Raw genomic sequence first — 26896 nt, forward strand, 5'->3', positions numbered from 1 at the left:
AGGATTCGAACCTGCGACCGTAGCGGTCGCGCGGTTCCAGAGTGTAGCGCCTAGAACCGCTCGGCCACTCCGGCCGGCAAGGGCTTTCAAAATTTTAGTCATTACGATAATGAGGAAACTCCTAATTTCCGGAATACGGTATCTTCTGGCGAGACGTAGAGGGAATGGGAGCCCACTTTCATTTTCACCAATAATCAGTCATAGATATTTGTAAAGACGGTTAGCTGGGAAGTGTGTTCTGACGACTGTCTTTGTGTTTGTTGTATAATGAGCAACAGTGTCATGGGTGTTAACCACGGAAACCTCTCGTGACGAGACGCCACCAAAGATAAATAAGTGACGTAAATCAATTATGAACACTGAAGACGGCTGTAGCAAAGGAGCACGGAATAACGTAACGCAAGTGACGTGAGAACTCAAATTATCCAATATTGCTGTGACTTTGTGGGCTTTCCCAGCGTAATAAGTCCTGAAAGAGAAAAACTGGATGAAGAGTTGGTGAAGCTTTGTCATCATGTGCTGACGTCCACGTATTTTTTGTTTAACGGCAACACTTTTGAACAGAATGACGGAGTGGCTATTGGTAGTCCTTTATCACTCATAGTCGTCAGTTTATTTATGGAGGACTTCGAGGATACGGCACTGAGGACTTCGACTTTGCAACCAACGTGCTTCTGGAGATATGTGAATGATACCTTTTTCGTCTGGCCACAGGGACGTGATACTCTTAAGAGATTTTTGGGCCACTTCAACTGTCTTCATCCCCGCATTAAATTTACCATGGAGGTTGAATGTGACGGGATGCTTCCATTTTTGGACATTATGGTTTACAAAAAACCATATGGTACTTTGGGCCATAGTGTTCACCGAAAGCCGACGCACACAGATCGGTATCTGCATTCTAAGAGTTGTCATCCATCACACCAACGCATTGGCGTTCTGAGGACTCTGGTACGCAGAGCATATGCCATTTCTGACGCGGACAGCTTAACCTAAGAACTTGTGCGTTTGATGGCTGTTTTTAAGGAAAATGGATACTCTGAGAAGCAGATTCATCGAGGTATGGAGTTTGGACCATCACCGGAGGTGTATGAAGAGAAACATAGATCGGTGGCCTTTATTCCTTATGCTGGCGGAATATCGTTTAAGATTGGAAGAATTTTAAGGAATATTTACATTGAGATTGTGTTCCGTCCACCTTCCAAGATTAGGGCACCACTCGGCTCTGTGAAAGATGGTTTGGTGCTTAGGAAACCCAGTGCATAAAAATGTCTGTGTCAATGTGGGAAAGCTGACATCGGCCGTTCGATCTGCACAGTTCATGACAGGTTTGTGGAACATCGCCGTCATACGAGGGTACAACAACCGGAAAAATCGGCAGTAGTATAACACTACTTAAATGAGGGACACGGTATGAAATTTGACGCAACTGTGATAGTTGCCAACACTTCCGGTTTTTGGAAGTGTCTTTTTCGTTTCTTCTTTCTTCCTTTTGCTTGCGCCGTTTTTCCCGCGAATACGCTGGGTCGGCATGGTTAATCGGATGCGGCAATGTTAACACGTTCACTGCCATCGGCGCACCAGCGCGTCCGGCCGATACTAGTGCATATGCCGTCGACGCGCCTGCGCGGCGAGACACTCAGCTGTTTCTCAGCGCCACAGTTTAGTCGGGCACAGCCATTCGGTGTGGTTCATTGCGCAGGCACTCTAAGAACGTATTGTTTTCAATTTTTGCGGGTGCGGTTCGTGTGTTTTCCCTACAGTTTTTCTCTGTTGTGGGACTGAAAATGGAAGACAATCGTGACACGGCGGGCCCTTCAGAACCTAAGAAACGTAAAACACAGGACACAAGAAACGTACAAAAACTAACGGATGCGGAATTATTACGAATATTAGAAGAAAGCGATTCGGAAACGGAACTGGCCAGTGAGGAGGACGGCGTGGAATCCAGTGAAGAGTCTGACGGAGCCGAGTTTGTTTTAGATGAGACTGTAGAAATGGCTGTGAATCCTAGCGACAGGGAAATGGCAGAAGGAGTGGTAACAAGAGATAACGCAGCTGATACAACTGTTGCGTGGGAAAGAGAGCCAGTTGGAATGATAAATTGCCCATTTATAAAAAATGAGGGACTGCTTATTCAACCGACGGAAAACACTCCCTTAGATTATTTTCGTCTTTTGCTGACGGACGAATTTCTATTGACAGTTGTAGAAGAAACAAATCGAAACGCGATTGAATTATTCCTTTCTGCGGGAACCAAAGGACAATCACGAATAAACTGTTGGAAAGATGTGACTGTTGGCGAATTGTTAGTGTTCTTGGGAGTTTTCCTGCACATGGGAAATGTAAAGATGAGGAATTTGCAGGACTATTGGAAAAAGGACGCTTTATTCAACGTGAAAGGAATTGCCGATAGTATTTCACGAAATCGTTTTCTGCTAATACTACGTGCATTACACTTTTCTGAAAATCCAAAACAGGGCAAACCAACACCATCCGACAGGTTGTATAAAATACGTCCCGTTATCAATTTTTTCAATGAAAGGATGTGCCAAGTTTACTACCCTGGACGGGAACTGTCTCTGGACGAATCAATGATCCTTTGGCGTGGACGATTACTTTTTTTTAAAAAAAAAAAAATTCTTTATTGACTATAATAATAATTATACAAATTTAACCCACTACCTAAAACTCATTAGTGGGTCCTAAATAATATACATTTATGTTAATTGTGCAGCTTTTCTTAATTTAATAGTGAGCTACAATTACATTAACAACAATGGGCATTTAATTTCTATATCTACTGTTTATTCTAGTTCCTATATCTAATTTAATCTATGTAACTCCTGCAGCGTCACATGTGTGCCAGTAAAAATATAAACCTACTTATATGCCTTGTTCTTCGCGCTAAACCCGAAGAACATGCCCCTGGCACTGGGCAGGCCACGACGTTATTACTCGCTGCAGTACCTAATCTAATTGCCTATAACTAATTCCTACAAACTAACTTATCCTACGTCATATCCGGTGTGTCATGGTCGGTGGTTGGTCCCTGCTCCCCCTAGTCCCGTTTATGGCGGATTCCAACTCGGGTAGAGTTGGCCAGTCCACGCACAGGCGGTATGGGATCAGGGCTCTAGGTCACAATCGGTAATAATTAGTTCTTTGCTGTTACTGTATCTCTCGTAGATATTCGGTTAAGACCTTTCGAGATACCTCGTTTGCCAAGGTGTTTAGCGTCTGAAAAGTTTCCTCACGTCTAAGCAGTTGATACGTGTCATGGTTAGGAAGTCTGTTTCGTAGTGTAGTTGCAACATCATTGAAGAGAGGGCATTCGTAAACAACATGTTCGGGTGTTCCCTCCGGATCGCCACAGTCGCACGCTGGTGTCGCCCTTTTCCCAAATCGGCATAAATATGTCGGGTAGGGTCCATGGCCAGTGAGGAAGTGAATCAGACCTCGTGTAGGCTCGAAATACCTCATACCCAGACGTTCCTTCACATCTGGTAAGAACTGGAAAGTTCGTCGTCCCGCCTCTTCTACAGCCCAGGTCTCTTGCCAAAGTTCTTCCCCTCTTATCCTTATATCTCTTTTGTCGCCCAATCTGATACCCATAATATCTACAATCTTTTCATAATTCTCCCTTTTGGCCCAGTACCAGGCCGCTTGTTCCCTTATTTTGATGTCCAGGGGGCAGAGCCCCATTATGACTAACAGGGCCCCCCCTGGAGATGTTCTGTAGGCACCCACAGCTCTTAGTAGCATGCTTCTCTGGACCCTTCTCACTGCCATGGCGGGCACCACCCTCGTGAGCCTGTGTGCCCAGACTCCCGAGCCGTAACCCACGACTGAAGTTAAGATGCTGTTGTGGTATAACCTAATTAGGTGTGACGGAAGGTGGAATCTTTTATGACCTATTGAGATGAGATTGTTCAATATCTGAAGGGCTCTCTGGGTGACGGTATCAATGTGCTTGCCGAAATTCCACCTCTCATCAATGATGACTCCTAAGTAGCGTGTCTCACGTCGTCTAAGAACTGGTGAACCGTCTATTCTGACCGTCGGATTTCTAATGAGATGTCCTTTTAGCAGGAGGTAAGTAGATTTACTGGGCGATATCGTCATTTTTGTCGCGTGGCACCACTGTTGGAGTTTGTCTAGTGCTGTCTCTATCTTTGGTTCTATGTCTTCGCGGCTGCGGCCGCCAACCAACAGGAGGAGGTCATCAGCATAGGCTATCACCTCTAGCACCTCTTCACTCTGTTGTAAGCTATCTAGCAAAGGCTCCATATGGATGTCCCAGAAGAGGGGTCCTAAGACGGAGCCTTGGGGACATCCTTTGGTGATTGTCTTGCTAACTCTTTCGCTAGAGGATGATAGCCAGACCTCCCGATCCTCGCAATAGCTCCTCAGGCAACCATATAGCGGCCCCGGACACTCTTTCTCCCGCAAGCAGGAGAAGAGCGAAGGCCACCACAGGTTGTCGAAGGCGCCACTGATGTCAACCATGATGCCAACCACGTATTTGTGCGGGGTCGAGCCACAGACCTCGGCCGCCAGGGCGATTGCATCAGATGCCGACCGCCCCGGCCTGAACCCGAACTGCCTGTCACTCATCCCGCACAACACCCGGTGTGCTGTCAGTCTGTCAGCCAGCAATTACTTTTCCGCCAATACATCAAAAACAAAAAGCACAAATATGGCATAAAGCTATATATTTTGACAACTCCCACTGGAATGGTCCTAAAATTCGCGGTATACACTGGCATGCTGGACGATTTAGGAGGAAGAGGCCATGCGCAAAAAATTGTTCTTCATTTACTAGATGAAAAGTTGAATGCTGGTCACCATGTGTACATGGACAATTACTATAACAGCTTCGCATTGGCAAAGCTGCTCCTGGATAAGAAGACCCACTGCACGGGAACTCTGAGGGCGAATAGGAAGGATACACCCAAGGAAATACAGGAAGCAAAACTACGAAAAGGTGAAGCCGTTGCCAGATTTGCGGAAGGAGTTATGATAGGTAAGTGGCGTGATAAGAGGGAGGTTTGCTACATTTCTAATGCATTTACAAATGAAATGGTTGAGGTTGAAACCAAAAGAAAGGAGAAGAAATCTAAGCCCTTGGCCATTGTAAACTACAATAAATTTATGGCGGGAGTTGATCGGCACGATCAGATGTTATCATATTACCTCTCGGAACGCAAAACCATACGCTGGTACAAGAAACTTTTTATCCACGTTGTGGAAATGATACTGACAAACGCACATGCCCTACACAATAAATATTGTGGCACAAAAATGCCCCTCCAAGAATTTAGACTCAGTATTATAAGAGCACTATTGCCACGAAAGCAGGTAGAACGGCCAGTCAGAAATCCCCAACATGTTGTGGTAAAACGAGAATCAAATGGAAAATCAAAAACACCGCGAAAAAAGTGCAGATCATGCGCCAGCCGTGGACAACGAACAGACACGATTTACGAGTGCCTAGATTGCCCAAATAAAGCAGGATATTGTTTGAATTGTTGTGTTATTCACCACCTCTAAAGGCAGATAGCACTTTCGTTGCTCATTTATTTTTCGACAGTTATGTGTCGGTACTATTCGTAAACTTTGTATTTATTTTATTTGTTTGAGAGTGTAATGGATAAAGCTCTAGATTGTATTTTTCTTAGATTTGACATACATTTTATTTCAGAAGTTTCTTCGAGATCTTGTGTTTGTATTTGAATGTTTCTACTATATTTTTTGTCCAATAAATATGTCGTTTGTCAGTAGGATGTTTCGTTTCATTTATGAATATAAAATGAAATTGTAGTAACCTAAACTGTCACACTAACCAGGAACAATACACTAGACGCATTGGCGCGTCCACGGCCACCCGCTACAGAATATGGCCTGATATGCCACTGACGCCTTAGTGCGCCCCAAAACAACTTTGATTCACGAGAGTAAATTTGATTGTGTACTTATAAAATAAATACATGTTATATTACTTTTAGCAATATATTTTCAGATTCTATTAAGAAAAATATTGGTTACGTGGCAAAGCAAGGCCAATTACAGTGGCAGTGAACGTGTTAATTGAAGGGATTGCCAGATGCCCTTCCTGCCGCCACGCCGTACCCCCGGGAAGGAATTAGTGTAGCCCAACTGTCTGCGACTAGTGTAATCCATGGAATAGTGCAAAAGTGTCCAGATGTCTGCGCGCCGTGTAACTGAGGCGAGACGTGGGGACCAGCCCGGTATTCACCTATGGGGATGGGGAAAACCGCCTAAAAGCCGGCACACCAGCCCTCGCCGTTAATCCGCCGGGCTGATTCGATCCGGGGCCGGCGGGTCTACCCGAGTCCAGGAAGCACCGCGTTAGCGCGCTCGGCTAACCTGGCGGGTTTTGAAACAGTGTCTGTAAAGAAGCAATTGAAATTAGGTTGGTGGATAGTTTAATTAATAGAGGCAATGGGTTTCCTCTTAGCAGGACGTGGAATCCTGTACTATCCCGCATCAGAACAGAACGTTCTTTGATGCAGTCAGTCCGAGCGTTCGAAAATCGTCCCTGAGTGCGTTTATCGTTGCCGCCAGTATTCTGCTAAGGGCGGCGCCACCTGCCCAGTCTTGGAGGGCATCAACCGTGATGGGCGGCGCGTGCGCCGTGTACGGTACGAAGGCCTAAATAGGACGTCGATTTGCAGCCTGGCGTCAGTTCTCAGCGGTACTCATCAGTAGAAGCAGCATCCCCCTTAAGACGGCGAACAGTTGGATCGCCGAAATATCGACTCGAGTTGAGTTTAAGATCCGGCAGCAAAATCGAATGGACTTTCAAGATCCATTATTGCTATTTCCTGCAGTCATAGTCCCACAGGATCTGCACATTCCACAAAAACCTGAACATCCACCGATGGAAATTTCCAAACCTCTCGTGGCCAACAAGAGTACGTCAAAAACGAGCTCGTCGTCCAGGTCCTGATGATCCAATGGATGTCGACCAGCCGCTGTGTCGTCCTCTGCCAAGCGGTTGCGGTGCAGAGGCCGTGAGGTCAGCACACCGCTCTCCCATCCGTTTTATCGCTTTTCAGACCTTGGAGCAACTACCTCTCAATCAATTAACTCCTCGTTTGGAATCACGAGGCGGAATGCACCCCGTAACAGTCCTAGCATTAAGGAAGAAAAATCCTTGACAACGCCTGCAGTCGAATCCGGGTCCTCCGCAAGGCAGCAGTGTGCTCTGACCACTTAGCTACGGAGATGAACAGATCACGTCAGCATTACGCAACTTACGCTGCGGCCATGTAATATGGATCAAGGATATTGGGTATTGGCCACATCTGAGCCGTATCTAAGGCTGGATATAAGCTAAAGGGGGTTACTCATTCAAAGGAGCTCAAGGGGTGTATTTAATACATTTCACTGTTATGAACGGAGGGCTCTCCGTGGTGGCACGTGGCATTTGTTACATTCTAAGGGGGATCTGCGACCAGGAAGAGGTAGTTCTCACTTCGGAGGGAACATTGGAGTTGAACGTCCCGTCGACGTCGAGATCATTACAGCCGGATCGCAAGATCAGATTGTTTCAAGGATGTGGAAGGAAATTCGCCGTGCCCTTTCAAAGAAACCATCTCGACATTTCCCTGGAATGATTTAAGGAAATAACATAAAATCAGAATCAGGATGTTCGAAGAGGATTTCGAAAAAAAATTGCCGGCCGAAGTGGCCGTGCGGTGAAAGGCGCTGCAGTCTGGAACCGCAAGACCGCTACGGTCGCGGGTTCGAATCCTGCCTCGGGCATGGATGTTTGTGATGTCCTTAGGTTAGTTAGGTTTAACTAGTTCTAAGTTCTAGGGGACTAATGACCTCAGCAGTTGAGTCCCATAGTGCTCAGAGCCATTTGAACCATTTGAAAAAAAATTGGAAATTTTTGGTAAGGTCTTATGGGACCAAACTGCTGAGGTCATCGGTCCCTAAGCTTACGCACTACTTAATCTAACTTAAACTAACTTACGCTAAGGACAACACACACACACACACCAATGCCCGAGGGAGGACTCGAACCTCCGACGGGGGGAGCCGCGAGGACCGTGACAAGGCGCCTAAGACCGCGCGGCTACCAAGCGCGGCGGAGAGGATTTGAACCGTTGTCCTCCTGAATGCGAGTCAAGTGCTGTAACCATTGTGCTACCTCTCTCGGTGCTTACATTCAGATGATTAAGTGTGACTAAGGGTCAATCTGCAGTCTTCTAATAAGGATATACTTCATCAAGATGACCGTCTTCAATTAACACTGAAGTCACGTACGCAGAATAATTATGACACGTTCCCTGGCGCGTCCAGGCACTTGACCTGAACATTATCGAATACCTATGATCTGTTTTAAGGCAGGTTCAAATGGCTCTGAGCACAATGGGACTCAACTTCTAAGGTCATCAGTCCCCTAGAACTTAGAACTACTTAAACCTAACTAACCTAAGGATATCACACACATCCATGCCCGAAGCAGGATTCGAACCTGCGACCGTAGCGGTTGCGCGGTTCCAGACTGTAGCGCCTAGAACCGCTCGGCCACCCCGGCTGGCTTTTAAGGCAAGTAATCTGATTTAGGTTCCTATTATTATCGTCGTACACTGATCATTATTACGCACTGCATTATGCCCATCCATTTCGCTACGACTTACTGCACTAAGACAGGCTGAGAGAAAATAGTCCGACGTAAAATTTTTTGTACAAGAACGATAAGGACATTGGAGACGGAATACAAAACCAGACTCGGACCAGATGAGAAAAGTAGCCAGCCATGACATTTTCACACGATCCAGCATGACATCGGTCTTCGCTGTATAGAGAAACCAAGGAAAATCCTATTTTGATAAACATCTCCACACACCAAATAAACGTTTATTTCGACCAACATGTGAAATCAGGTAAATAAGTGTCGGACTTGAAATCGAAGCGACATGATAATGCCACTAGTGCATTCGAAAATGCGTTTTCTCCAACTCCGAGTAGAGAACTTCATTCTTTTGATACATCGCCGCTAACTAGAAACTTAAACAAAGTATGTCCTTTCAAAGATTTGTAACGCAGGTTAAACGTTAAAACGCAGATGGTACCACATTGCAATAGATCAGTGCACAGCCTATGTATAAGTCTAACTCCAGGTTCGTCATCACTTAAAATTTTTTACATAGACTTATATTCTGAATATGGCAGTGATAGATTGATTGATGCTTTCAGCAGTGTAGTTCAGCCGCAGCTGGGATCTTTGTGACAAGCAGAGCATGTATTACGCGTTACTGTCACATTTCAACACACACTCGTTACATTTAGAAGCAACTGTCAGTGGATTCCGCCACCGCTGCTGCCCATTAAAAAGTGTCACAGTGAAAGATTATATATATATATACGTGTGTGTGTGTGTGTGTGTGTGTGTGTGTGTGTGTGTGTGTGTGTGTGTGTGCGTGCGTGCGTGTGTGTATAAAATAGCACTAATATTTAGTACATTTATTCCTTTAAACAAAGGTTTTTTGACTCAATCAACATCAGACTCCTCTTTGTCTCAACGACATTATCAGACGCCAAAAGTGATTTCACAGATTACTAAACACCGTGTAATAGGTTTCCTTACCTTATTCAGCACAGAGGCTTCACAACCTGTAACAGAAATACCAGAAAAATTTTAATCCATAGGCAGGAAAGCACAAAAACACACACACACACACACACATTACAAAATTATGTAAAGTTATACCAATAAGCAAACGTACATAAACTTAGCTTAGGAATTTGTTGCATGTTCTATTTTGAGAGACAACGTAGAGATGTAAGTATGAACTTGACTTGCTGTAATTAATACCGATAGGCACAAAACCTGAGTAAATATTTCGTTACTTTGATTGTTAAAAGTCTCACTTCCTCCTGGGCTTCTATATTCGAAACATGTCACCAAGATGAGGAAACAAATCGTATAATAGATGTTCAACATGGAAAAACAAGTGTGTAACACATCAAAACTACTACTACTACTACTACTACTAATAATAATAATAATAATAATAATAGAGCAATTAGATGAAAAGAAGCAGAAATTACAAGCGTTGGCCAAACGACTTAGAAGATACAAAAAAAGTGAAAATAGAAGGAAACAAAACCAAACATTCAACACAAACCAAAAGAAATTTTACCAGACAATAGATAACACACACATTAAAATAGACAATCCACCAAACATAACAGACATGGAACACTTCTGGAGCAACATATGGTCAAACCCGGTACAACATAACAGGCATGCACGGTGGATACAAGCAGAAACAGACACATACAAGATGATACCACAAATGCCTGAAGTGATAATTTTGCAACATGAAGTCACCCAAGCAATTAATTCTACTCACAATTGGAAAGCCCCTGGAAAAGATAAAATAGCAAATTTCTGGCTAAAGAAGTTCATCTCAACACATTCACATCTAACTAAATTATTTAACAGTTACATTGCAGACCCATACACATTCCCTGATGCGCTTACACATGGAATAACTTATCTGAAACCTAAATATCAAGCAGACACAGCAAACCCAGCTAAATATCGCCCCATAACATGCTTACCAACAAGATACAAAATATTAACTTCAGTCATTACACAGAAATTAATGACACATACAACACAGAACAAAATTATAAATGAAGAACAAAAAGGCTGTTGCAAAGGAGCACAAGGCTGTAAAGAGCAACTGATAATAGATGCAAAACAAAGGTCGCTGCACTACGCATACATTGATTACCAAAGAGCTTTTGATAGTGTACCCCACTCATGGTTACTACAAATATTGGAAATATACAAAGTAGATCCTAAATTGATACAGTTCCTAAACATAGTAATGAAAAATTGGAAAACAACACTTAATATCCAAACAAATCCAAATAATATCACATCACAGCCAATACAGATTAAGCGTGGAATATACCAAGGAGACTCATTAAGTCCTTTCTGGTTCTGCCTTGCTCTGAACCCACTATCCAACATGCTAAATAATACATATTATGGATACAATATTACTGGAATATACCCACACAAAATCACACATTTGCTATACATGGATGATCTAAAACTACTGGCAGCAAAATAATCAACAACTCAACCAATTACTAAAGATAACAGAAGTATTCAGCAATGATATAAATATGGCTTTTGGAACAGACAAATGTAAGAAAAATAGCATTGTCAAGGGAAAACACACTAAACAAGAAGATTACATATTCGATAACCACAGAAACTGCATAGAAGCGATGGAAAAAACAGATGCCTATAAATATCTAGGATACAGACAAAAAATAGGAATAGATAATACAAAAAATAAAGAAGAACTAAAAGAAAAATATAGACGGAGACTAACAAAAATACTGAAAACAGAATTGACAGCAAGAAACAAGACAAAAGCTATAAATACTTACGCTATACCAATATTGACCTACTCATTTGGAGTAGTGAAATGGAGTAACACAGACCTAGAAGCACTCAATACACTTACACGATCACAATGCCACAAATATAGAATACATCACATACGTTCAGCAACAGAAAGATTCACATTAAGCAGAAAGGAAGGAGGAAGGGGATTTATCCATATAAAAAACCTACATTATGGACAGGTAGACAATTTAAGAAAATTCTTTCTAGAACGAGCAGAAACTAGCAAAATACACAAAACAATCACTCATATAAATACATCGGCTACACCAGTGCAATTTCATAACCACTTCTACAACCCTTTAGATCACATAACATCAACAGATACGAAGAAAGTAAATTGGAAAAAGAAAACACTACATGGCAAGCACCCGTATCATCTAACACAGCCACACATCGATCAAGATGCATCAAACACATGGCTAACAAAAGGCAATATATACAGTGAGACGGAAGGATTCATGATTGCAATACAGGATCAAACAATAAACACCAGATATTACAGCAAGCATATTATTAAAGAGCCCAATACCACAACAGATAAATGCAGACTTTGCAAACAACAAACAGAAACAGTAGATCACATCACAAGCGGATGTACAATACTAGCAAATACAGAATACCCCAGAAGGCATGACAATGTAGCAAAAATAATACATCAACAGCTTGCCTTACAACATAAACTTATAAAACAACACGTTCCCACATACAAGTATGCACCACAAAGTGTACTGGAGAATGATGACTTCAAATTATACTGGAACAGAACCATTATAACAGATAAAACAACACCACATAACAAACCTGACATCATACTCACCAATAAAAAGAAGAAATTAACACAACTAATCGAAATATCCATACCCAATACAACAAATATACAAAAGAAAACAGGAGAAAAAATTGAAAAATACATCCAACTGGCTGAGGAAGTCAAGGACATGTGGCATCAGGATAAAGTTGACATTATACCAATTATACTATCAACTACAGGAGTCATACCACACAATATCCACCAGTACATCAATGCAATACAGCTACATCCAAACTTATATATACAAGTACAGAAATCTGTAATTATTGATACATGTTCAATTACCCGGAAGTTCCTAAATGCAATATAACACATACCATACAGTTAAAATGAATTGACGCTTGATCAAGGTCCGCGTCACTTTCCATTTTTAACCAGACTTAACGTCTGAGAAAGTAAAGAAATAATAATAATAATAATAATAATAATCCTCGTCTTCATTAGATCGACTGCTTTAAAGGACTGCCACCCGTGATGTTGCAGAATAAAACGTTTTGTGGCTCTTCTTTCAGATTTTCTCACCTACTGAAATGAACAGTCTTCATAAGTATTAGAGTACAAACTACTACTAATGCTCATGCAACTGCTTTTTAGTGCCACCAAAGTTCCGTGGTCCCCATCTTCATAGAGTGAAGTTCAGAAAGCCTGGATTGTGGTACAACTTAACGGCACCAAATGGTCAAATGAAAATTAAATCAGAAGAAACGTTTGTCGATCGAAATGAATGACAACGCCGTTTGAGACGCAGGTGTTTCCTACTGCATGGCACACTGCACATCAACATAATGAACCAGACCGTCCAGAGTAAGAGAAACAAACGTATAACTAACGGCTTGATCGCTTCCATTTAAGTTCACTGAGATAAGGGGAAGACTCCAGCAAGAAAAGAGCGCTCCAGACTTGTGGTTAATGTTTTTCCATAAATCATACAGATTTGCGTTCTTTTTAAATGTTAATTGGTGCGATGACAACAAGATCTTTAAAGGTGAACACTTACTGAGTCTCACTGCACGCAGAGGAAGAGACCAGATGAGGTTATTCTCGGCCATCGTTCGCACCGACTCGTAGAAACTAATGATTATCAGAGCTGCACAGAACGGGTCGCTGAATATGTATTCAACGTGCAGATCGTTGCGAAGCGTGATGCGTAAATTCTTGAAAGACAATTTAAAAATACATCTAAACTTGCATCAGCACACTATAATGTATGGTATGGTGTGTAGAGGAAGACAAATACGGACCATTATCTTTTCCCTCATTTCTTTTCAGCTGTAGGTGTATGGTCAGGAAGTGTGTAGCTGCGCATCAATATCGCTCTGAATTTCTACAATTTTGTAGTGGTCATTATATGTGCGAAAACTACGTGAGACAAACTTGTATATATCTTAACTCTTCATGAAACAATCGCATTTTGAATTTTAAGCGATATCGCTCTGAATAAATAAAGCCAGATCCTGATGGGATTTTAAGTGATATAAAGATTGGCAAAATGTGTTAAATGTTCAGAAATAATGAGTGAATATCAATGATTCAAAACTGTGAGTAGAATTGCTGAGGGTATGAAACGGAATCATCGATCAGGGTCAGCAGATGGGGTACTTCGGTTCCTTTGTAGGATGTGAACTAATGGTACTGTTTCGTTTGACTCACGGGAAAGTGAACACTTGAAGGTAGACACCAAGCACTCCGCAAAAGCCAACTTACAAAGTTTCTAGACGCTGCTGAATAAGTGTTTAAGGGGACCAAACAGCTAAGGTCATCCGTCTCCTATTCACCTCCCAGGTCAGAAGTAGTGTACCTAGTCCGTCTGCGCACGGAATAAATTTATTCTTCGTGCAACTGTGGCGAAGCGTTCTAAGTGTTTGCGCAGCGTGTCTCTGTGGCAGAGCACGGGAATCAAGTCGGTAAGCACGTGGTGCGATATGGGAAACCGTGTAAAAATCACATTCAGGCTGGGCGGCACACCGATTTTCGTCAGTAATTCGCCAGGAAGATTCGATCTGGAGCCGGCATTTCTTCCTGTCGCGAAAGGGGCCAGAATGGTGGTATTAACTCTTTTTGAGTCCCAACAATATTTCAAAAAAAATTTAAAGTTTTCACAAAATTGACCTTTATCATGTAGGAAGCAACGAATAGAAAAAGAAACTGGTAAAATGTAAATATACAACTGTTTTAAAGTTGTGGTTTCACTTTGGAACCCACCGATTCAAATGGTTCAAATGGCTCTGAGCACTATGGGACTCAACTGCTGTGGTCATCAGTCCCCTAGAACTTAGAACTACTTAAACCTAACTAACCTAAGGACATCGCACACATCCATGCCCGAGGCAGGATTCGAACCTGCGACCGTAGGAGTCGCACGGTTCCGGACTGCGCGCCTAGAACCACGAGACCACCGCGGCCGGCGAACCCACCGATTCCGTATTCTGGTAACAGTCATTGGATCTCGACCAACACGAGCAGCAATGTCGCGATACGATAAACCGCAATCGCGATAGGCTACAATCCGACCTTTATCAAAGTCGGAAACGTGATGGTACGCATTTCTCCTCCATACACGAGGCATCACAACAACGTTTCACCAGGCAACGCCCGTCAACTGCTGTTTGCGTATGAGAAATCGGTTGGAAACTTTCCTCATGTCAAGCACGTTGAAGGTGTCGCCACCGGCGCCATTCCTGTGTGAATGCTCTGAAAAGCTAATCATTTGCATATCATAGCATCTTCTTCCTGTCGGTTAAATTTCGCGTCTATATCACGTCATCTTCGTGCTGCAGCAATTTTAATGGCCTGTAGTGTATTTGAAAGCAATTTTACATTTTTCCGAAAGACAATCTGACATCACTAAATCTCCATCAATTCACAATACCTGAAACAAATTATGGTCCTAAATAACAACAATTTTTATCAAAAGTACATACTGTTCCAGTGGTTTCATTTCAAAACCACTCATAAAGCAGTGATACAAACTCAAATTTACATTACAATAACTTTAGATGTACTTGCTTTCACTATCTATCCTCAATATGATCACTATGAAAAACAACGCATGTTACAATCTCCTACAATCACGTAGCACAATCTGCGCGCAACTGTTGCTCTGAATGCTGAGAATGACTGCTACAATGCACTACTTTCGTAGAAGTACCTCTGTGTACCTCTAGATGTGTCAGTCTTAAAACAGCATCGGTGGTTTGTTGCAAAAGGCATCGGTGCTTTAAAAATTAATAAAATGGTGGTTTCAGGCAGAAAGCACTGATATTCAAAGGGTTAAATCAGGAATCCATGCACGCATAAACTTTATAAAAATGTATGTATGTATGAATGTTCCACATCTCCTCCTTATACCAATTTAAACCAAACTTTGTACAAGTATCACTTGCTGTCAAGAAAGAATTGCTGTGGGGTTAAGAACAACCCACCTACCAAAGGCTTGCTGGGTGCGGGGGTGGGGGTAAAAGCAGTACAGCCCACGACTGGAGAATACTCACACTTGAGTCATTCAGTATTTGAGACTGAGAGCACTTAGTGATGTGCTACAAACTTTATACATAATTTCAAACATTTAAGAAACTTTTTATCACTGACAACCCCGCAAAATGATGAAAGGAAAAAGAAGTTTATCGCTTATTACGTTTTTGTTGTTCATCCAGGGAAATTGCGGCATGAAGCATGACGTCCTGATTCATTAGTCCTTTACTAATAAATCTATTCGTGATACATTTTGCAAACTGTACTCACGTATACTACTGAACGTACCAGCAAAATTGTATCACTGTATGGTATATACACTCCTGGAAATGGAAAAAAGAACACATTGACACCGGTGTGTCAGACCCACCATACTTGCTCCGGACACTGCGAGAGGGCTGTACAAGCAATGATCACACGCACGCCACAGCGGACACACCAGGAACCGCGGTGTTGGCCGTCGAATGGCGCTAGTTGCGCAGCATTTGTGCACCGCCGCCGTCAGTGTCAGCCAGTTTGCCGTGGCATACGGAGCTCCATCGCAGTCTTTAACACTGGTAGCATGCCGCGACAGCGTGGACGTGAACCGTATGTGCAGTTGACGGACTTTGAGCGAGGGCGTATAGTGGGCATGCGGGAGGCCGGGTGGATGTACCGCCGAATTGCTCAACACGTGGGGCGTGAGGTCTCCACAGTACATCGATGTTGTCGCCAGTGGTCGGCGGAAGGTGCACGTGCCCGTCGACCTGGGACCGGACCGCAGCGACGCACGGATGCACGCCAAGACCGTAGGATCCTACGCAGTGCCGTAGGGGACCGCACCGCCACTTCCCAGCAAATTAGGGACACTGTTGCTCCTGGGGTATCGGCGAGGACCATTCGCAACCGTCTCCATGAAGCTGGGCTACGGTCCCGCACACCGTTCGGCCGTCTTCCGCTCACGCCCCAACATCGTGCAGCCCGCCTCCAGTGGTGTCGCGACAGGCGTGAATGGAGGGACGAATGGAGACGTGTCGTCTTCAGCGATGAGAGTCGCTTCTGCCTTGGTGCCAATGATGGTCGTATGCGTGTTTGGCGCCGTGCAGGTGAGCGCCACAATCAGGACTGCATACGACCGAGGCACACAGGGCCAACACCCGGCATCATGGTGTGGGGAGCGATCTTCTACACTGGCCGTACACCACTGGTGATCGTCGAGGGGACACTGAATAGTGCACGGTACATCCAAACCGTCATCGAATCCATCGTTCTACCATTCCTTGACCGGCAAGGGAACTTGCTGTTCCAACAGGACAATGCACGTCCGCATGTATCCTGTGCCACCCAACGTGCTCTAGAAGGTGTAAGTCAACTACCCTGGCCAGCAAGATCTCCGGATCTGTCCCCCATTGAGCATGTTTGGGACTGGATGAAGCGTCGTCTCACGCGGTCTGCACGTCCAGCACGAACGCTGGTCCAACTGAGGCGCCAGGTGGAAATGGCATGGCAAGCCGTTCCACAGGACTACATCCAGCATCTCTACGATCGTCTCCATGGGAGAATAGCAGCCTGCATTGCTGCGAAAGGTGGATATACACTGTACTAGTGCCGACATTGTGCATGCTCTGTTGCCTGTGTCTATGTGCCTGTGGTTCTGTCAGTGTGATCATGTGATGTATCTGACCCCAGGAATGTGTCAATAAAGTTTCCCCTTCCTGGGACAATGAATTCACGGTGTTCTTATTTCAATTTCCAGGAGTGTATATCTCAGGCGATATGACGTCATAAACACTGAGCTGCCTGAAAATGAAATTGCAGGGCAAATTCGCTAGATATGCAGGTGAAATATAAGTACAAATACATGTGAAATGTGTTAAATATATGTAAACTACGAGTATATCTGACACGAGTGAAAAGCTCATCCTAAGCCCCTGGATCGATTTCAACCAAATTTGGCACACACATTAGTTACGATCTGTAAAGAAATACTGAGAGGGTAAGAACTACTAGCCTCCTATTGGGGTGAGGGTGATAACGTGGGGAGAGAAAGGGGAGATGAAAGGAGAGAGGAGGAGAAGGGAAGGACAGAGAGAGGGGCAGGAGCGGATGGACAAAAAATTCGGGGGAAGGGGGGAAGGGAAGAGGAAGTGTACAGAGAGTGGGTGAAGGAGAGACAGACAGAGAGAGGGGGGAAGGAGTACACAGACTAATAGAAAATTTGAGTAAGCTGGGTATTCAGCTAGTCTCGCAATATACTACATAACGGTCCCGAAGGTTCCGTGAAGAAAATATAAGATTAAATCCAACGCAAACTTAGACATTTGAACATTCATCGTACCAGCGCTCCGCACGTAAATGAAACGAAAAGACGCTCTAATAAATGGTAAAGTGGGAAGTACCATCCACCGTGTACTTCACACTCGTTTGCAGAGTATAGATGTAGATCTTTTAGGTATATATCTCTCTCCCTCCCTCTCTCTCTGTCTTTCTCTCTCTCTTTCCTTCCCTCTCTCTCTCCTTCTTCTGTTAAAAAGCGCAAAAAATTCTTAGTAACTGGTTATGCCCAGGATGTTTTGCAGGCAAATTGCTTCGTAGAAGAATTATACTACCACTGCGTGTATTGGTCATTCCATCTAAAATCAATGCAGTGGATGACAATCAGTAAGTGATTGACAATTATTTGATGGATATGTTGAGAATCGTCTGCGAAATTTTGCATCAGCCTTGGTCATCAAAAAGTCTTCACGCATTTTGCTAGGAATTTATACTAAAGGGACTTCCTTGTACCCAACTGTGACATCTGTCTAAGAGAGCGCACGACGTTCTATATATGTAGGGTCTAATTTATAAAGATGGTAGCGGATTCTAAACAGGGCTTTCTTTTAGATACGGAACCCATTGTACGAAATTATTTTAGTTATTTGGCCTTCAGAATGAAATGGCCATTTAGCCAGGTGAAAAGTAAATAACTGAACTACAGTACAAAACATATCTTGATTACATAATACAAGAAACATACAGAATCGACTTTAACATATGTATTTTTAAATTTACTGTTGACTGACATGTACGAGGATGTGCTGAAAAGTAATGCCTCCGAATTTTTATGTGAAGACCTCTAAAGCTTTTTAAATAAAACAAACGTTGTTCACATTCTACACCATTGTCCTTTATGTCTACATATTTTCAATACTCTGCTGGTGGAGGGTTTAGAATTGTAGCGTGTAACATGGTGATGTGTAATGTAACTACGCCGGTGCTTTAGAAACAGCGTGCCATAATCTAATTTCCAATTCGAAGAGTTCGTCCACACATGAAGCATCCTCTCCTTCAGTATGACAATGCCGCACCACACACGATCGCTGCGACATCTGTAAAAATCCGACATCCTCCAAACAGTTCCGAGTTGGCCACATCCGATTTTCATCTTCCTCCAAAACTTAAAGAATGTCTTTGCGGACTTCACTTTGACACTTCGGTGCTACAAGCAGAGATGACGTTATGACTCCGCCGAGCGGTTCTAGGCGCTTCAGTCCGGAACCGCGGTGCTGCTCCGGTCGCAGGTTCGAATCCTGCCTCGGGCATGGATCTGTGTGATGTCCTTAGGTTAGTTAGGTTTAAGTAGTTCTAAGTTATAGGGGCCTGATGACCTCAGATGTTAAGTCCCATAGTGCTCAGAGCCATTTGAACCATTTGTTATGAGCCATAACAGTGACAGTGACAGTATCAAAAAAATGGTTCAAATGGCTCTGAGCACTATGGGACTCAACTGCTGAGGTCATTAGTCCCCTAGAACTTAGAACTAGTTAAACCTAACTAACCTAAGGACATCACATAACACCCAGTCATCACTAGGCAGAGAAAATCCCTGAACCCGCCGGGAATCGAACCCGGGAACCCGGGCGTGGGAAGCGAGAACGCTACCGCACGACCACGAGCTGCGGGCTATCTTTTTGGAAGAAATGTGTTCTTCGCCAGGGTAACTGTGTTGAGAAATAAATATGTAAACATGGAGAATAAAAGTGTAGTATGCTAATAACGTTTGTTTTATTTAAAAAGCATTCCGATTTTCACACAAAAAATTCGTATGCATTACTTTTCAGTACGCCCTCGTTTACAAAATATTGAAAAATAGGTTTGGATAATTCAAAGGAAAAGACAGAGGAACAATATAACTGTTACAACTGTTGTGGTGCGACACACTCATTGTTACACAGAAAATACATGTACACTGTATTCACTTGATAGTTCACAATTCCAGTCCCTGCTAGATAATCATAAGTTGTAGAACACACAGAGAAAATAATTCTGATAATCCAGGGCCAAGCGAATCCGTCAATAATTCGTAGAATAGCAATCCAAAATGTAGTCGAATTCAAATCCAGCAAACAGGTAGGTGACACAAGTATGGTGTAACTTACCCAGGCCGATATGAGTGCTCGCTGGCGCGTCTTACTGGCCACTGGAGGAGACCACTGTTCGCAGTTCACGATCGTTTGTCAAGTATAGAGCATTGTTTGCTAAAGGAAATTTCAGACATGCATTTAATGTATGGTTCAGCTGGATGTCGTGTCCAGAAAGCCGAATACTGCTCAGGGAAAAAGTTTTGTAACATGTGTCACCCTAACATGACAAAAATAATCGGCGTGTACAGAAATCTACGTGAAAATGGACTATTTAAGCTACTAGGAGCTGGTGAAATTTCTCGAAGATTAATTTCTTTCAGACTAGAAATGTATGAGATTATGTGGGATGGCATGAGAGAAGATTTATCAATAAGCATATGCCAACTTGGCATTCGTTACAACGAACAGGTGCTATGAGCTTACACTGATGCTGAGAGGTGTAAGTTACTTGTGGCAATAATAAATTTTTGTTTCTGATAATTAGTTTTTCACTCCACTTGTGGGGCCCCTGTCATATGTATAGTTAATTTCAAATGACCTACCCCTATTACCCCTATTGGGGAGGACCTCGGTTCAAATTATCGCGCGGCCATCCAGATTTAGGCTTTCACCCATTTCCCTAAATCCCTTAGGGAGAATGCCGCGATGGTTCCATTGAAACGGCGGGCCGATTTCATTACCCATCCTTCCCCGTTCCAAGTTTTGTTGCTTCCCTGATGGCATCCTCGTCGACGGGATGTTAAACCTTAATCTCCATTTTTTCCAATGCTACATTCGCATCCGGAGATGTGATCTCATTGAGAACGACGCACTGAAATCGGTTTGCCTAGTATTGAATCTGTGTACATCCATAATCCGACATCTCATAAACAACTATTTAGGTCTATTTATTTCGTAATTTTTAGGGCGTTCATCCGGAACAGTAAAATTTCTTCTTGTGATATTTCAGCTCATAACTATATAACCATCTTCATGGTGAGTCGATGACGGAATTAAAACCATCTTACACAATAGTGTGAACTAAATAGGCGTGCGTCAAAGACAAGACAGTCGCCAACAGGAGTCTCTGTTACAGATAAAACTTTATGCTTGTAAGAATAAAACATTACAAGCGCCGAGTCAGATAGTCCATAGCCCTTACGACCTTTTTTTCGACTTCGGCCTACTGCGGACCATGGGGAACGTTTGGTTTGCTATTTAGTCCTTCTTGCTCCTCCCTGAATCTCACCATTCTTTTACTGAGGTCCTGAAATCTTAGCGTGAAATTTTACTTTGGACACAGTTTTCACTAACGTTTGCTTTATAAATGCCCTATTATTCCCATCTGTCCAGAATTCTTCCAAAACACCGAAGGGCATATGAGGTACGATCGAGTCATACATTTTGTAAGTCAACGAACACAACTACAGTATTTCTGCCTCTTATTGCTCTTACTCTGAGGCTGCTTTTCAGACAAAAAAAGCCGACCCACATAGGATCTTCTTTTTCTGAAGCGCCGTTGGTATTCATCTGTTCGGTGATCCGCTTGTTCTTCTAATAGGTCTAATAAGGATTTGGAGTGTACTTTGTAAGAAATTGGTATCACGAAACTCCTGCTGTCTTATCCCCTCAAAATTTATGCATCTCAGCCAATATTCCATTCTTCCTAAGCGCTTTATTTTTTTAATTCTTAGATTACTTTTTTTTACCTTCATGAGACTTGATGGATTTGACTGTTAACTGAGGCTTGATTGTCTCTTGGAAGTTTATCTTGTTTCTGGACAAAAAGTTATATGAGGCGACCAAGGCAAATGAGACACCCTGTAGAGCAAGTGTATACGAATTATGTAGTTGATTATTAAAATGGATGGCATATGTTGGAATGCAAGCGAGAAAGGTGATGGAATATTCTAACCACCGTGAAAACCTCAAGAAACACAGCTATTTTTGTTTACTTCGCTGCTGTAGGGAAAATAATGGGAAGCTTCCCGACGTCTACAAAAATTGGTGTATACTTGGTCTACATCACTTATATTTATGTACCAAGGGTACAGTGATAGCACGCCAGGAAGGGAGATGATCTCAGAACGTGCTAACGGTGTAAAAATTGTAAAGACAGAATGCGAGAACAACGCGGAAGGAAAGCAGGTAGTATGTGTTGGTAGTTCGTGGTGTGAGAGGCGTAACAGCAGCAGTGAAGCAGAAGGCTATTGTGGTGACAGCAGCAGGCATGCTCGTCTCGAGCCGGCCCATCCGTGGCCAGGGGCCCATAGTTTCCCTGATGGGGAGCCACTTACTGGGCCGCACAGGAATTCGGCGTTCAGCAGCTGCGGCATTCTGCGGGGGCCGGCGCCGCCCTGCTTCTTAACGCCAGATGCCTCTGCTTCCGATATACACGTTAAGCGCAAATCGGACGAGGCTTCCGTTAACGCACATTTCTCATATCGCAATCGTCTATTCATCAACGAACGTGAAAGAACGCTGTAGTAGCTTGTAAGGTGAACATATCCTCGGAGACCTCAGATGTCACCTCACATTTCATTAGTGCACAGATGATTAAAATTCCTTAGTGTTAATGAATTTACATGAACTCAGTACCCCTTTGCTGTACACAAAAATTGGGAAAAAGATCGTGTTTTTTTTCCTTTTTTTAACTGCAAAGGAACACTGTTTGTGGGTAATCTGGTGCGCAGGCTTAGAATGTAACGAATATGTACTCATATTAGAATTCACAAACTACCATAGGCTATCACAGACAATCATAAGTAAGCGTAGACTACGGTAGTTTAGATAGTAGCATTGCTCAGTTAGGGTCGTAACCGCGTCGTCTGTACGTTACGTGTGTTGCATATGTATCAGGCGTTACTTCATTTCGATCCCTTTGTTTGCGTATGCAATCAGCGTCTCACTAGAGCCGCCTCGAAACTACAAGCGCTGAACTGTTCAGAAACTGAGTGAGGATATATAAAGGGCCGTGTAACTTACAGAACATTTTTGTTCTACATACTCGTAGTTATCCTCATGTCTGTTACTTAAAAATAAACAGTACTTATAGCAGAACTGAAACTGTCAATGTTTAATTTAAATTTTTTCAAAACTTGATTTTTAACGTGAGACAGAAGGGTACTGTATTAAAAATAACAAAAAATAAATACAGATTTATAATATGGCACCATGAATTTCCTCAAAAATAGTTAAAATTTTAAAAATGCGAAACATAAAACATATCAACCATCACTTCAATACTTCGTCGATGTTATGTAGAACATGTTTCTGTTACTGCTAAACACACTTCGTACTTCTCAGTTATAAAAGGAAATTATTGTCTTTGATAACTTTGAAGAACTTTCTGTTGGGTACAAAATAACAACAGTAATTATATAGATTTTTTATGTTTATGCATCTAAACTGTACTTGCATCAAAAGCAATTGCTTTGGTTGCACAAAAAGCACAGAAGATAAGTGAGCAATTATCTTTTATTACTTATAAAGTAATGTCTATATTGTGTAATGACATAAAATACGCAATGGACTAACACTGAACGCTGTGCAGTTCTAATTATGTGCAAAACAAGCCAACAAAAAACAATGAGAAGTAGTCGCCTCGCACTTTCTCGCTCACAGATTCATTTACCTTCCTTCCTCTACCAATAATACTGATAATCCTACAATTTACTATGTCATTTATGTACTGTACGAAATTTAGAGACCCCGCATCTCGTGGTCGTGCGGTAGCGTTCTCGCTTCCCACGCCCGGGTTCCCGGGTTCGATTCCCGGCGGGGTCAGAGATTTTCTCTGCCTCCTGATGGCTGGGTGTTGTGTGATGTCCTTAGGTTAGTTAGGTTTAAGTAGTTCTAAGTTCTAGGGGACTGATGACCATAGATGTTAAGTCCCATAGTGCTCAGAGCCATTTGAACCATTTGAAATTTAGAGAACCGTAGTTTTGGTAGACCGCAGCTCTGTCATATACGTTGCAAAAACAGGAGAAAGGTCCTACTCTGCTCTAGTGTATCTTCAATCTACGAAATTTCACCACAGTATTACATACATGTTGAATAAACAAATTCGTGCACATCATTTAGTAATCGCCGAGACAGTCCACTGTTGTGACTACGACTATAGCCGAATGACTTCAAGTTCACTGACAATCTTGTCTTTCAATGGGAAATGTTTAAAGAGCTGCGAAGATTGTGCTTAAGCATTTAATCTTTTTCTTGGTCTACCGATTTTTGTTTTATTGCCTGTAATATTTGGTCCACTGAAAATCCTGTTTCCAAGAAAGGTGATTCGACGATGCTTGTATAGGAAGTACCGTATTTCCACAGTAGATGAGATGCAGTAAAAGCCTGCTAAACGTGCGAATGGCTCTCTTGGCCTGGAGCGCGCGGACTGGCGATATCCTAAGCGCGGCTGCCTTTGTTGTAAGGTTGCAGCGCCTGCGCGGGTCATTGTCCGATGTGATTTATGACAGGTCGTCAACCTCGCCCCTTTGTTGTGCAGTTCATTCTTCCACTGGACCATTAGTATATTCGATCCCATGGCCTGAGTGGCGTCCGTGGGCTGCAGCATTCTCTGCTGTTTCCACGCAGCCTCTCCCACACGTCCTCAGAATACCGTTGGAAACATCCGTGCTTACTTGACTACTGGACAGCATATTCACTCGTAACAGTCAGAGCGAACATTTCTGTCTCAAAATGTGGCTCAATAAACACCGACATCTTGGTTATTATAATGTTCGCAGTTGTCATAAATTTGAGTGAAACAGTTTTTCTATATATATTGTCACTTTATTTGAAACGAACAATTACATCAAAAAATTGGCCAGGTTCGACTCCTTGATCATTTTCATGTATGCTACAGTGAAGGATCCTGCATAGTGCTTGAACAGATTGTATGTAATATCACTGCGAGGCTCGGATATTACAACATATCTCCCACACATCTGAGGGGCTACCACAACTTTACCACTCATAATATTAGGTTGATGCATGAGTTGGTAGCGTTTTCGTTTTGTGTGTCGGTATTCCCGTTGAAATGAGATAATTTGTAGATTTTCATTTTTTATTTGTATTTCACTGTTGGTATTTGAGTTTACATATTGTTATTTGGATATAGTGAATGGAGCTGTGGACGCTAGAAAATGGAGTGCCAAGTGGAGAAATTGGAACATTTCCGACATATTCGTCTGTTTGAGTTCAGTAGAGGGATGACAGCAGCGGAGGCAGCTAGAAACATTTGCGCCGTGTATGTAGCAATGCTACTGTACAGAGCACGGCAAGGAAATGGTTGTCTCGTTTTAAGGGGGATTATTTTGACATTAGTGACCCTTCACGTTCAGGAAGACTTTTGGAGTTTGATGAAGACCGTTCAAACTCAATAATCCACAACCGAGCGAGGGCGAGCAGTGGTTAGACCACTGGTCTCGCATTCGGGAAGAACTTACTCGCATTACTCGCATTCGGGAAGAACTTACCACAAATTTCCAAAATACCATTTCGGAACTTCGTTATAAACCTCTTACAGCTTTCACAATAAACAAACATTTTGTTTCACTAGTCTATCGATCTTAATTTTCGAGATATTTAATTTTGAAATCAGGTACTCCTTCGCTGGACACGCCGTAGATACTCTAATGGTTCCATATTTCTTCAGCCGAAGATAATTTCAGCTTGGTCCAGTCACATGACCTGACAGAGAAGCAGGCTTCTGAGATGAGGTCTTGTTAGTGAGGGGGGATGGGGGAAGGAGGTGTTGGACGACAAAGTGGGGAAGGAGGAGGTTGTAGCGCCTGTGATATAATTTGCTTTCGTTTAATTTGCTCGGCTTTTGCAGTTCACTTGACATATTGTACGAATATAAAGCATTGCAATGACAACGAAACTAGGATATGTGACTGACTTTGAAAGAAACGAGATAGTAGTTTCGTCTGTTTATGTTCAAGACATATTCTGAGTCCATCATTGATTTATTCATTCACAGGGTTACTGCAAATACTGCAAGGAAACACAGTCTTAAGTGCATGAAGAAATCGAACATTCTAAAAACTAATAGCAAGTGGAACGAAGTGAACGCCACTTTCAGTAGAAATATGATTAAAATGGGCGCTGCCTACTAGATCATAGAAAAATTACAAACAGCAGGAATTTGGTGAAACTATGTAATTCTCATTATGACTGGATCAATGAATAATAAGCGTGCATATGCATTATTTAACTTTTTATTTGTGACATATCGTTTTCATCATTCCTACATCCGGTATTGCTTCCAAACTTCTCAGTTATACATTCACATTTATTTGAGGTAGAAGTATAAGTTGGAAACAAGCCCTCAAAGATCTCAAAATGGCAGACGCCATATTATAATTTACCACACATCAAAGACAAGAGACTCGAAGGGTTACACCACAGCTGTACACGGCACACAGTAATCTCTATCTTGGGCATAATTTCAACACTTGCGTAATTCTCTCACCAAATAGTTAACGCTCTGCAAATGAAAACTTATAAGACATTTCCATTAAAATTATAGTTCGAGAGCGTACTGAAAAGTAATGCCTCCGAATTTATTATGTGAAAGCTCTTAAAGATTTTTAAATAAAACGAACGTTATTAACATTCTACATCTTGCAAACCGTGCAGGCATCCACTATTAAAGAATGCATATAGAATCATATTGGTGCAACGGACTGATGAGAACTGATGGAACGTGATGGGATGTAACCGAATACGAAACAGTCTGTCGTCGTGCTTATCGTGAAACTGGCTATCTTTTAATGCGTA

General features: G+C 42.6%; 1 protein-coding gene across 8 annotated transcripts in view; it reads right to left on the minus strand.

The window, feature by feature from the left end:
* LOC124721404 (protein O-linked-mannose beta-1,2-N-acetylglucosaminyltransferase 1-like) overlaps positions 1-26896 on the minus strand; it is a 2183308-nt gene that overhangs the window by 631153 nt on the left and 1525259 nt on the right. For all 8 annotated transcript variants that reach the window (XM_047246347.1, XM_047246348.1, XM_047246345.1 and 5 more), the window contains one exon: positions 9626-9651. The gene's annotated coding sequence lies outside the window, so the exon portion shown is untranslated. The remainder of the gene's footprint in view (positions 1-9625; positions 9652-26896) is intronic.

The sequence above is a fragment of the Schistocerca piceifrons genome, chromosome X (genome assembly GCF_021461385.2).
Source record: "Schistocerca piceifrons isolate TAMUIC-IGC-003096 chromosome X, iqSchPice1.1, whole genome shotgun sequence".
NCBI classification, from domain to species: domain Eukaryota; kingdom Metazoa; phylum Arthropoda; class Insecta; order Orthoptera; family Acrididae; genus Schistocerca; species Schistocerca piceifrons.